Here is a 13,194-nt window from a genome sequence, read left to right on the forward strand (position 1 = left end):
ATACATAATTGAGCTCTTTGTACTTTTATTTCTAAACTTTTTTTTTTTTTTTTTGAGATGGAATCTCACTCTTGTCCCTCAGTCTGGAGTGGGATGGCGTGATCTCGGCTTACTGCAACCTCCGCTTCCCAGGTTCAAGCGATTCTCCTGCCTTGACACCTGCCCACCACCCCCTCGCCGCCAGTAGATGGGTTTACAGGCACCCGCCACCGCCCCTGGCTAATTTCTGTATTTTTAGTAGAGGCGGAGTTTCACCATGTTGGCCAGGCTGGTCTAGAACTCCTGACCTCAGGTGATCCACCCACCTTGGCTTCTCAAAGTGTGGTATTACAGGCATGAGCCACCACACCCAGCCTTATTTGTAATGCCCTAAGAAAGTAGATATAGGGTGGGTGTGGCAGCTCACGCCTGTAATCCCAGCACTTTGGGAGGCCAAGGTGGGTGGATCACTTGAGGTCAAGAGTTTGAGACCAGCCTGACCAACATGGTGAAACCCTGTCTCTACTAAAAATGCAGAAATTAGCCAGGCGTGGTGGTGCACACCTGTTACTCAGGAGGCTGAGGCAGGAGAATCATTTGAACCTGGGAGGTGGAGGTTACAATGAGCGGAGATCGAGCCACTGCACTCCAGCCTGGATGACATAGCGAGACTCCATCTCAAAAATAAATAAATGAATGAATGAATGAAATACCATTCAGCCATAAAAAAAGACTGAAATTCTGTCATTTTCGGCAACATGGATGGAATTGGAGAATATTAAGTAACATGAAATAAGCCAGGCACAGAAAGAGAAGTATCACGTGTTCTCACTCAAATATTAAAGAACTAAAATGTTGATCTCACAAAGAGAGAACAGAATGATGGACACCAGAGGCTGGGAAGGGTGTGTATGAAGGGCAAGGGGGTGCATAAAGAGAGGCTGGTTAATGGGCATGAACATACAGTTAGAAGGAGTAAGTTCTGATGCTCAGTAGTTAGTAGGGTGACTATAATTAATAACAATGAATTGTAATTTTTTTTTTTGAGACAAGTCTCATTCTGTCACCTAGGCTGCAGTACAGTGGCACGATCTCAGCTCACTGCAAGCTCTGCCTCCCGGGTTCACACCATTCTTCTGCCTCAGCCTCCCGATTAGCTGGGACTACAGGCGCCCACCACCACACCTGGCTAATTTTTTGTATTTTTTAGTAGAGACAGGGTTTCACCATGTCAGCCAGGATGGTCTCGATCTCCTGACCTCGTAATGTGCCCGCCTTAGCCTCCCAAAGCGCTGGAATTACAGGCATCAACCACCGCGTCAGGCCAATAACAATGAATTGTATATTTCAAAATAGCTTGAGGGGAGGACTTGAAATGTTCCTATTAAATATTCAAGGTGATAAGATGCCCCAAATACTCTGACTTGGTCATTACAATCTATGCATCTAATAAAGCATCACATGTACCCCCAAAACAATAGGGAAAAATTGTTTCACACATGAAGAAATGGTTAAAAAATAAGGGACGGAAGTAAATGGATGGGTATCTTCAAATGTTTGTGTTTCCCAAAATATGAAGTTTAGCAGAGTTCCTAATATTTTCATCAATGAGACAATGTGGAGTGACATTCCAAAGAGAGGGGGATAAACTGAGAAAGTGCCCACGAAGCTAAATGAGTAGTATTTATCAACCTTTGACTTGGGCAAGCATGAGGTAAAAGGCCTGGAGAAAAATTAAGTAATCTATGTAGTAATTAAAATATAGTGTTTTTTCACTAGTTCTACCTAATAAAAAGTGATCCAAATCTATGGTGATACCTCATGATGTTAACCCAGAATCTCTGGTAAGGTTCTTCATAAAGTAGACTCAATAAATAATTGGTGAATTCAATATGCTACTAGAGACAGAAAGGTTAATATAAATAAATAAAAAGTATACTTGTAACTTTTTTTTTTTTTTCTGAGACAAAGTTTTGCTCTTTTTGCCCAGGCTGGAGTGCAGTGGCACAGTCTTGGCTCACTGCAACCTCCGTCTCCCGGGTTCAAGCAATTCTCCTGCTTCAGCCTCCCAAGTAGCTGGAATTACAGGCGCCCACCACTACACCCAGCTAACTTTTTGTATTTTTAGTAGAGGCAGGGTTTCACCATGTTGCCAAGGCTGGTCTCAAACTCCTGACCTCAGGTGATCCACCTACCTTTGCCTCCCAAAGTGCTGGGATTACAGGTGTGAACCATCGCACCCGGCCTACTTTTAACTTCTTTTTTTTTGTCTTTTTTTTTTTCTTTTCCTTTTTGTGGAGAACGGGGTCTCGCTGTATTACCCAGGCAGGTCTCGAACTCTGGGCTCAAGCTATCCTCCCGCCTCTGCCTCCCTGAGAGCTGGAATTACAGGCGTGAGCCACCGCGCCCGGCCTACTTTTAACTTCTTTTAAGGTTTTCTTGAGACATCATCTTGCTATGTTGCTCAGGGTGTTCTTCCTGCCTATATTCTTAACTTTGTATAAAACCATGATTTTTTTTTTTTTTTTTTGGAGACAAGGTCTCACTCTGTTGCCCAGGCTGAAGTGCAGTGGCGTAATCATGGCTCACCGCAGCCTTGACCTTCCAGGCTCAAGTGATCCTCCCACCTTAGCCTCCAAGTACCTGGGACTAGAGGTACACGCCATGACAGCCAGCTAATTTTTGTGTCTTTTGGAGAGACAGGATTTCGCCATGTTGCCCAGGTTAGTCTCCAACTCTTGGGCTCAAGCCTCAAACTCTTCCTGCCTCGGTCTCCCAAAGTGTTGGGAATATAGGTGTGAGCCACCACACCCAACCCACAAACCGTGGTATTCTCTCTTAATTGGTGGCACCACCCATCAACCAGGAACTCAAGCTAAGAACACAGGAGTAGGCCAGGTGCGGTGGCTCACGCCTTTAGTCCCAACACTGTGGGAGGCCAAGGTGCACAAATTATTTGAGGTCAGGAGACCAGCCAGGGCAACACGGTGAAACCTGGACTCTACTAAAAAATATATATATAAAAATAGCCAGGCATGGTGGCGCATGCCTATAATCCCAGCTACTGAGGACCGGAGGCAGAAGAATCACTTGAACCCAGGAGGCACAGGTTGCAGTGAGCCAAGATTGTGCCAGCTCACTCCAGACTGGGTGACAGACCGAGACTCTGTCTCCAAAAAAAAAAAAAAAAAAAAAAAAAAAGGCAGCAGCAGCAACCTTGCAACCTTTGGGCTAGTCATGATAGCTCATGCCTGCAATCCTAGTACTTTGGGAGGCTGAGGCAGAAGGATCACTTGGGCCTAGGAGTTCAAGACCAGCCTGGGCAACCAATGTAGACAGATCCATCTCTAAAAAACAAAGAGGCGGCCGGGCACGGTGGCTCAAGCCTGTAATCCCAGCACTTTGGGAGGCCGAGACGGGCGGATCACGAGGTCAGGAGATCAAGACCATCCTGGCTAACATGGTGAAACCCCGTCTCTACTAAAAATACAAAAAAAACTAGCCGGGCGAGGTGGCGGACGCCTGTAGTCCCAGCTACTCGGGAGGCTGAGGCAGGAGAATGGCGTGAACCCGGGAGGCGGAGCTTGCAGTGAGCTGAGATCTGGCCACTGCACTCCAGCCTGGGTGACAGAGCGAGACTCCGTCTCAAAAAAAAAAAAAAAAAAAAAAAACAAAGAGGCTGGGCACAGTGGCTCACACCTGTAATCCTAGCACTTTGGGAGGCCAAGGTAGGTGGATCACCCGAGGTCAGGAGTTCAAGACCAGCCTGGCCAACATGGAGAAAACCCATCTCTACTAAATACAAAAACGTGCTGGGCATGGTGATGGGTGCCTGTAATCCCAGCTACTTGGGAGGCTCAGGCAGGAGAATCATTTGAACCGGGGAGGTTGAGATTGCAGTGAGCTGAGATCACGCCACTGCGCTCCAGCCTGGGAGACAAAGCGAGACTCCGTCTCAAAAGACAAAAAAAAAAAAAAAAAAGAAGCAACCTTTGGTTGGCAGGGGTCCAGGGTACACTTACTTGCCCTGGCTTGGTTAACTGGTGTCACCAGGAAGGATGTAGTAATGGGCCCATTCTGTACTCACTGAAGGTTATTTAAATAAGACTTAAGGAGCACAGGGGAAAGCAGCAGTCTTCAAAAACTTAGTATGACTGCCTGTGATTCAAAGATACTACACCTAAGATACCATGAGTGGTTTAGAAAAATGTCAGCAAATTCAATTGGCAGGAAATATGAAGAAACAATTTTAAAATAACTTTAAGTTGGGAAGTGTGAAATTAAGGTAGCTACCTCTAGTTAATTTTTTGTTTCCAACAAACAGAAAAACTGCTACAATTCCAATGGTTCTCAAACTTTACCATCTATCAGAATCACCTGGAGAACTAGTTGAAACATAGGCTGTTGAGTCCCCACTGCCAGAGTTTCTGATTCAGTACGTTTGGGGTAGGATCCAAGAATTCCATTTGTTGTTGTTGTTGTTTTTTTGAGATGGAAGTCTTGCTCTGTCACGCAGGCTGGAGTGCAGCGGCGCAATCTTGGCTCACTGTAACCTCCACCTCCCTGGGTTCAAGCAATTCTTCTGCCTCAGCCTCCCTAGTAGGTGGGATTACAGGTGCACACCACCACGCCTGGTTAATTTTTGTGTTTTTGGTAGACATGGGGTTTTGCCATATTGGTCAGGCTGGTGTCGAACTCCTGACCTCAGGTGATCTGCCCACCTTGGCCTCCCAAAGTGCTGGGATTACAGGTGTGAGCCACCGCGCCCGGCCAAGAATTCCCTTTCTAACTAGTTCCCAGGTAATGTGGTCTGGGGAGCACACTTTGAAAACAACTGGTTTAAATTATTAGAACTAAGAACCTTGTAGGTGAATAAAATACAGCTAGATAACTAACCTATGCTTCCTGATTAGCAATCAAAGTTTTTTATCATTGTTGAAATTCACTTATTATGTTCTCTATATTTTATGTATTTTTAGGACTACACATTTTCGTTCAATTCAATAGACAATTTTTGAGCACTTGAGTAAAACATACTCCTTGTCTTAGAGAAGTCTACTCTTACTAGGTAAAAAGAGACTCACGGTCAAATACAGACTTGTGCCACTTAACGGCATTTCAGTCAACAACTGTATATGTGACGGTGGTCCTGTAATATTATAATACTATAGTTTGGCCGGGTGTGGTGGTTCACGCCTGTAATCTCAGCACTTTGGGAGGCCGAGGCGGGCGGATCACAAGGTCAGGAGATCGAGACCACGGTGAAACCCCGTCTCTACTAAAAATACAAAAAATTAGCCGGGCGTGGTGGTGGGCGCCTGTAGTCCCAGCTACTAGGGAGGCTGAGGCAGGAGAATGGCGTGAACCCAGGAGGCGGAGCTTGCAGTGAGCGGAGATCGTGCCACTGCACTCCAGCCTGGTGGACAGAGTGAGACTCCGTCTCAAAAAAAAAAAAAAAGGCCGGGCGCGGTGGCTCACGCTTGTAATCCCAGCACTTTGGGAGGCCGAGACGGGCGGATCACGAGGTCAGGAGATCGAGACCATCCTGGCTAACACGGTGAAACCCCGTCTCTACTAAAAAATACAAAAAACTAGCCGGGCGAGGTGGCGGGCGCCTGTAGTCCCAGCAACTCGGGAGGCTGAGGCAGGAGAATGACGTAAACCCGAAAGGCGGAGCTTGCAGTGAGCTGACATCCGGCCACTGCACTCCAGCCTGGGCGACAGAGCAAGACTCCGTCTCAAAAAAAAAAAAAAAAAAAAAAAAAAAAAAAAAAAAAAAAAAAAAAAAAGACCCAATCATATGCCAGTAAGCCCTTCCTTAGGCCCAGAATCATACCCAATTAACTACTCAACAGTTCTACTGTGACATTTCACAAGCATTCACATTCAACCTTTTCAAACTTTCTCAAAACTGAACTTATGCTCCTTTGTTCAGTCCCCAAACCTGCTCTTCCTTCAGTGTACCCTATTTCAATAAAAGAACTGTATTATAAGCCATGCACTAGGAAAGCTTGGGAGTCATACTTAAATTTACCTCCTTTACACTGACCCTCAAAACATTCAATGAAAAGTCTTATGATTCTATTTCATATATATTTCTCAATCATAGAATCAATCATAGACTCTCCACCACATAATCAATCTCCTCTCTAATTCTGCCAGCACTCAACCATATTACATCATCATCTTACCTGAACCAACATAGTAGCCTCCTAATTAATCTCCCCAAATCTATTCTTGCCCTCTCCCTGATACTGGTCCAAACGCATTACTACTCTGCCGAACTTCTGCCTTCCCAATGGCTTCAGGATAATGCCCTATTTGATCTGACCTCTCTACCTTGTCAAGATTTTAACTCTCTCCTCCACTTACGTCTCTTCAGTTACAATGGCTTTTTGGTGTTTTGTTTAGTTGGTTGGCACGTTTCTCAAACATGTCTAATTCTTTCCAACCTTAAGAGTTTCTGCATGCGGCCGGGCGCGGTGTCTCAGGCCTGTAATCCCAGCACTTTGGGAGGCCGAGACGGGCGGATCACGAGGTCAGGAGATCGAGACCATCCTGGCTAACATGGTGAAACCCCGTCTCTACTAAAAATACAAAAAACTAGCCGGGCGAGGTGGCGGCGCCTGTAGTCCCAGCTACTCGGGAGGCTGAGGCAGGAGAATGGCGTGAACCCGGGAGGCGGAGCTTGCAGTGAGCTGAGATCTGGCCACTGCACTCCAGCCTGGGCGACAGAGCAAGACTCCGTCTCAAAAAAAAAAAAAAAAAAAAAAAAAGAGTTTCTGCATGTGCTAATCACTCTGCATCTTTGCCTGGTTACCTCCTAGTCACCTTTCAGGTCTCAACTTTAAAGGCTTTCTCAGGATTCTCTGTTTCTACCCACTACTGAAGGCTAGATTAGCTCACTCTATCATATACTCTCATTGAAGCCTATGTTTACCTTCGTAGCCCTTTGTGTAACTATAATTAACATCACTAGCATTTGTTTAATGTCTGACTTTTCCACCAGACCAGAAGCTCCATGACAGAGGGACCATATCTGTTTCATCCATTACTGTAATACAGAGCTCTACATGGTATCTGGACATGGTTAAATGCTCAGTATCATTTTTTCATTCCTACCTTTGGGCTTTGCATTGCCTGTTCCCTATACCTAGGGCCCCAGATTTGGTCCCTGGAGCCCTTGAACGTCACAAGATTGGCTGTTCATCACTCAGGTCTCAGTACAAAACGCCACCTTCTCAAGAAGCCTTTCATTGATCACTCAATCTCAAGGAATTCTCCATCCTACAAGTATCTCATCATCCTTGTAATTTCTTCAAAGCACTCAGCATTATCTGAAACCACAGCATTTAGAAGACCCAAATAAAATGCTTAGCACAACATAAGCACTCAACAAACATTTGTTTAAGTGAATGAATCTCCTGAATGAGAACAGATGACTTGGGAAACACCCTGAATTCATCAGCAAAACATTTATAAACTATGTACCAACAAAGTTGATGAAGAGGCAGTATAGCTTAGTATGCTCTGGAATCACCAGACCATTTACTTTGAATCCTGGCTCTGTCCCTTAACTGGATAACCTGAGACACTTAACTGCACTTTGGATCTGTTTCCAAAACTGTAAAATGGGAATCAAAGAATCCATTTCAAAGGGTTCTTGAGAATTAAATTAGTGGGTATATGGAAAATGCCAGTACCAAGCACACAGTATACATTTGATCGATGTGTGCTATTATCCGTGAGATTGGGCTTTTATCTCCTAGTTTCAAATATGCAGTTGACTTTTCCTTTACCTTATCCCCCAAAAAAGGTTTCTGGCCTGGTGAAAAAGTCAGGTATTAAACAAAAATACTTACACTAGCAATGTTAACTATAGTTACACAAAGGCTACAAAGGTAAACACAGAATGCAATGGAAGTATATGATAGGGTGAAAACTATCTAAAATCTACCCTTCAGTCATGGGTAGAAACACCAATGCATAGTTCTATAGGGTGTGCACTGTTGAACTCCAAGGGCGTCTTTATTCACATAGATTAAGATACGTGAATGGCAACTTTTGGGATTATCCAACATGTAGCACTGTCCACAAGTTCTGGCAACCCTATGAATGGTGATGCTCAAAAGATTAAGATGGTGATGACCAAAAGACTAAGACGACAAAAAGACACAAGAGACAAAGAAGTACTGTGGAAACTATAAAACTACTATAAAATGATCACTACATTTATGAATATATATTATCTTGAGGTCACTTTCAGAAACGAGTCGGCCAGATTACTGCCTTGACACACAAAGAAGTTCCTAACGTCTGTGATCCAGGATCTAAAGAGATGAATTAAGGCTGAGGACCACAACCAGCTCATGAGGCAGTTTTTCAGAGTGATCGCGCAGCCTTCAGCCACAGGGCAATTAAAAATATTTTAACATTTGCTCACAACACCACCACAACTTTTATCTCATTTCCCTATCCTTCAAAGAAAGTATCAAAAGGAAATCTGCGCCCGGTGTGCTGGCTCACACTTGTAATCCCAACACTTTTGGAGACCAAGGCAGGTGGATCATGAGGCAGGTGGATCACAAGGTCAAGAGAGCGAAACCATCCTGACCAACATGGTGAAACCCCGTCTCTACTAAAAATACAAAATTAGCTGGGCATGGTGGTGCATACCTGTAATCCCAGCTACTCGGGAGGCTGAGGCAGGAGAATCGCTTGAACCCAGAAGGCGGAGGTTGTGGTGAGCCGAGATTGCGCCACTGCACTCTAGCCTGGGCAACAAGAGTGAAACTCCGTCTCAGGGAAAACACACACACACAAAAATCTGATCTGCTGTAGCTTAATGATTGATGCCTAGACAGTGAATGCTTACGTGACCAAAATAAGTTGATCTCTGAGTATGTTAAAAGGAGTAAAGAAAATAGGCAACTGGGTTGAGAATTGTCATGACCATGAAGTTAGTTTTGTGAAAATTCAACAACAAAAAAAGGGCTTCATGCTTACTTTTGCCAAGCATGATGTGGGAAACACAATGTGAAGCTGCTTTTGAGATGTTCTGTTAGATTTATCTAAAATTTAAGGCTGGGCAAGGTGGTTCATGCTTGCAATCCCAGCACTTTGGGAGGCTGAAGCGGGTGGATCACCTGAGGTCAGAAGTTCAAGACCAGCCTAGTCAACATGGCGAAACCCTGTCTCTACTAAAAATATAAAAATTAGCTGGGTATGGCGACGCATACCTGTAATCCCAGCTACTCAGGAGGCTGAGGCAGGAGAATCGCTTGAACCCAAGAGGCAGAGGTTGAAGTGAGCCGAGATCGCACCACTACACTCCAGCCTCGGCAACAGATTGACTCTGTCTCAAAAATAAGTAAATAAATAAAAATTAAAAAAATAAAATTATAAAATGAGCAGTAGATAATTAGGATGGAAACACACAACCTATCTACTCGGTATTTCCCTTTATATCAGGGTTTGTCAACCTTGTACTACTGACATTCTGCACCTGTTAATTCATTGTAGTTAGGGCTGTCCTGTGCACTGCAGATGCTTCAGCAGCATTCCTAGCCTCTACTCATTAAATACCAGTAGCACTACCCCAGTCTGACCATCAGAAATGTCCACTGCTAAATGTTTCCTTGGGGGCAAAATCATCCCCAGTTAAGAATCTGCTTTAAGGCCGGGCGCGGTGGCTCAAGCCTGTAATCCCAGCACTTTGGGAGGCCGAGACGGGTGGATCACGAGGTCAGGAGATCGAGACCATCCTGGCTAACACAGTGAAACCCCGTCTCTACTAAAAAAAAAAAATACAAAAACTAGCTGGGCGAGGTGGCGGGCGCCTGTAGTCCCAGCTACTCGGGAGGCTGAGGCGGGAGAATGGCACAAACCCAGGAGGCGGAGCTTGCAGTGAGCTGAGATCCGGCCACTGCACTCCAGTCCGGGCGAACGAGCAAGAGTCCGCCTCAAAAAAAAAAAAAAAAGAATCTGCTTTAAATAAATCTTCTAGTATCTCCAACTGTCTAAAGCCTCATCCACTCATATTCTCTCCTCACAGTTGCAAAAAATCTTTCCCCCGGTCTTCCTGGTAATCCAAGCTAAATCCCAAAGCCTACCTTAACATTTCATTTGTCTTTGCCTCCAAAATCCTCAGAAAGCATGCTGTACAACTTCGACAAGGACAGGTCAGTTTTCTTGTTTAAAACCACAGTTGGTGCCGGGCATGGTGGCACATGCCTGTAATCCCAGCACTCTGGGAGACCGAGGCGGGAGGATCACAAGGTCAGGAGTTCGAGACCAGCCTGACCAACATGGTGAAACCCCCTCTCTACTAAAAATACAAAAATTACCTGGGTGGCCGGGCGCGGTGGCTCAAGCCTGTAATCCTAGCACTTCGGGAGGCCGAGACGGGCGGATCATGAGGTCAGGAGATCGAGACCATCCTGGCTAACACGGTGAAACCCCGTCTCTACTAAAAAATACAAAAAACTAGCCAGGTGAGGTGGCGGGCGCCTGTAGTCCCAGCTACTGGGGAGGCTGAGGCAGGAGAATGGCGTAAACCCGGGAGGCGGAGCTTGCAGTGAGCTGAGATCCGGCCACTGCACTCCAGACTGGGCGACACAGCAAGACTCCGTCTAAAAAAAAAAAAAAAAAAAAAAAAATTACCTGGGTATGGTGGCGCGCGGCTGTAAACCCAGCTGGCAGATGCAGGAGAATCACCTGAACCTGGGAGGCAGAGGTTACAGTGGCCCGAAATGGGGCCACTGCACGTCAGCCTGGGAGAGAGCGCGACTCCCTCTCAAAAAAAAAAAAAAAAACCACAGTTGGAGGCCAGGTGTGGTGGCTCATGCCTGTAATCCCAGCACTTTGGTAGGCCGAGGAGGGCAGATCACCTGAGGTCAGGAGTTCAAAACCAGACTGACCAACGTGGCAAAACCCCGTCTCTACTAAAAATACAAAAATTAGCCAGGTGTAGTGGCAGGCACCTGTAATCCCAGCTACTCAGGAGGCTGAGACAGGAGAATCATTTGAACTTAGGAGGTAGAGGTTACAGTGAGCAGAGATCAGGCCACTGCACTCTACCTTGGGCAACAGAGTGAGACTCTGTCTCAAAACAAAAACTAAAAATGGGCTAGGCACAGTGGCTCACATCTGTAATCCCAGCCCTTTGGGAGGCCAAGGAAGGTAGATCACTTGAGGTCAGGAGTTTGAGACCAGCCTGACCAACATGGTGAAACACCATCTCTACTAAAAAAACACAAAATTAGCCCGCCATGGTGGTGCACACCTGTAATCCCAGCTACTTGGGAGGCTGAGGCAGGAGAATGGCTTGAAGCGGGGAGGCAGACATTGCAGTGAGCTGAGATCGCACCATTACACTCCAGCCTGGGCAACAAGAGCAAAACTCTGTCTCAAAAAAATAAATAAATAAACAAAAATAAAAGCACAGTTGGTAAGAGACTTGATACTAAAACTCAAGGCTCAACATCCCCAATTAAGTACTCTTCTCTATTATAACATGCTGCTATCCATCGGTTACAAAGTTTAGTCAGTCCTTCACTGCCAATGTGTCTTGCTTCTATCTCTTCCTTTCCATTTCTACCTATAACCTACAGCAATGGTTCTCAAACTTTTGCATGCATCAAAATCACCTGCCTTGTTAAAACACAGAATGCTGGGCCCCAGCTCCAGAGTTTCTAGTTCAGTAAGTTTGGGGTGGGGTCCAAGAATTTGCATTCTAACATGTTCCCAGACACCCAGGTAATGCTCATGCTGCTAATGAGAGACCTACACTTTGAAAACCATTGCCTTAAGAGTTCAGAGTTCCTGTCACCTCAAAAGGTAAGCTATTTGAACATCCTTCTATACCACCCCCAACCCGAAACTGTAGGTATTACTCCCAAAACGTCACTTTGGCCAAATCACTGTTAAAAACAAACCGGCTGGGTGCAGTGGCTCATGCCTGTAATCCCAGCACTTTGGGAGGCCGAGGCGGGCGGATCATTTGAGGTCAGAAGTTCCAGACCAGCCTGGCCAATAATAGTGAGAACCCTGTCTCTATTGAAAATACAAAAAATTAGCTGGGCGTGGTGGTGTGTGCCTGTAATCCCAGCTACTCAGGAGGCTGAGGCAGGAGAATCGCTTGAACCCAAGAAGTGTAGGTTACAGTGAGCCGAGATCATGCCATTGCACTCCAGCCTGGACGTCGCAGTGAGACTCCATATCCAAAAAAAAAAAAAAAAAACTTCTAATGGCTATGTCCATACTTGGCTTTCAAAGTTGTTTAAAATTTCTACCCAACATTATCAGCAGTGCCTCTCAAAAGACACCACTTACTTTAGTACTGCTCATCCATCAGAGATCCACAGAATAGGCCTTATAGTAGTAGTATAAAGCTTATGCTGTCTTTACCACCTGAAAGGCCACCCTCTTCCCTCCTCCTCTCTACCTACCTGAAGGAGGCCTTCACCAATGTATTTGCCAAAAACATTCGTTTGGTCACTATTTGCTGCCTTTTATCTTTAGGGTTTAACTTTTTACCAAGTACTCACAGACAGAGAAAAACCCCAAGAACCTAAAATTTAAAACAGAAAACAAGGATATGAGTGACATACACAAATAAAAGCCTTGACATACACACAAACTGCACAATACTGCTATTTTAACAGATCAAGTGCAATAAGTTCAAAGTTCATGAAAAGAAAGAATGTACCATCTTTTTTGAAACATGATCAAACACTGGCTATCAAATATTTATAGCTATCTCATTCAGGATGTTAAGCAGACAGACGTCAGGAAGAAAATGTTAAAGTAGGCGGGGAGTGGTGGTTCATGCCTGCAATCTCAGTATTCTGGGAGACCAAGGCAGGTGGATCACCCGAGGTCAGGAGTTCCAGACCAGCCTGGCCAATATGGTAAAACCCCATCTCTACTAAAAATACAAAAATTGGCCAGGCATGGTGGCACACGCCTGTAATCCCAGCTACTAGGGAGGCTGAGGCAGGAGAATCGCCTGAACCTGGGAGGCAGAGGTTGCAGTGAGCTAAGATCGCACCACTACACTCCAACCTGGGCAACAAGAGCGAAACTCCATCTCAAAAAAAAAAAGAAAATATTAAAGTAGCCTCAAAAAAAGAGACAGTACTCAGCCTACACACAGTGCAGTAAGAGTAGTTATCATTATTATCAATATTATTTAAGATGGAGTTTCACTCTTGT

General features: G+C 45.2%; 1 protein-coding gene across 4 annotated transcripts in view; it reads right to left on the minus strand.

Annotated features, from left to right (window-relative positions):
- KDM2A (lysine demethylase 2A) overlaps window positions 1-13,194 on the minus strand; it is a 149,111-nt gene that overhangs the window by 123,619 nt on the left and 12,298 nt on the right. The window contains exon 2 of one of the 4 annotated variants that reach the window (XM_030917501.1): window positions 12,429-12,550. The exons of the other annotated variants lie outside the window; for them this stretch is intronic. The gene's annotated coding sequence lies outside the window, so the exon portion shown is untranslated. The remainder of the gene's footprint in view (window positions 1-12,428; window positions 12,551-13,194) is intronic. 4 annotated transcript variants of the gene reach the window in all.

This window comes from Rhinopithecus roxellana, chromosome 15, assembly GCF_007565055.1.
Source record: "Rhinopithecus roxellana isolate Shanxi Qingling chromosome 15, ASM756505v1, whole genome shotgun sequence".
NCBI lineage: Eukaryota > Metazoa > Chordata > Mammalia > Primates > Cercopithecidae > Rhinopithecus > Rhinopithecus roxellana.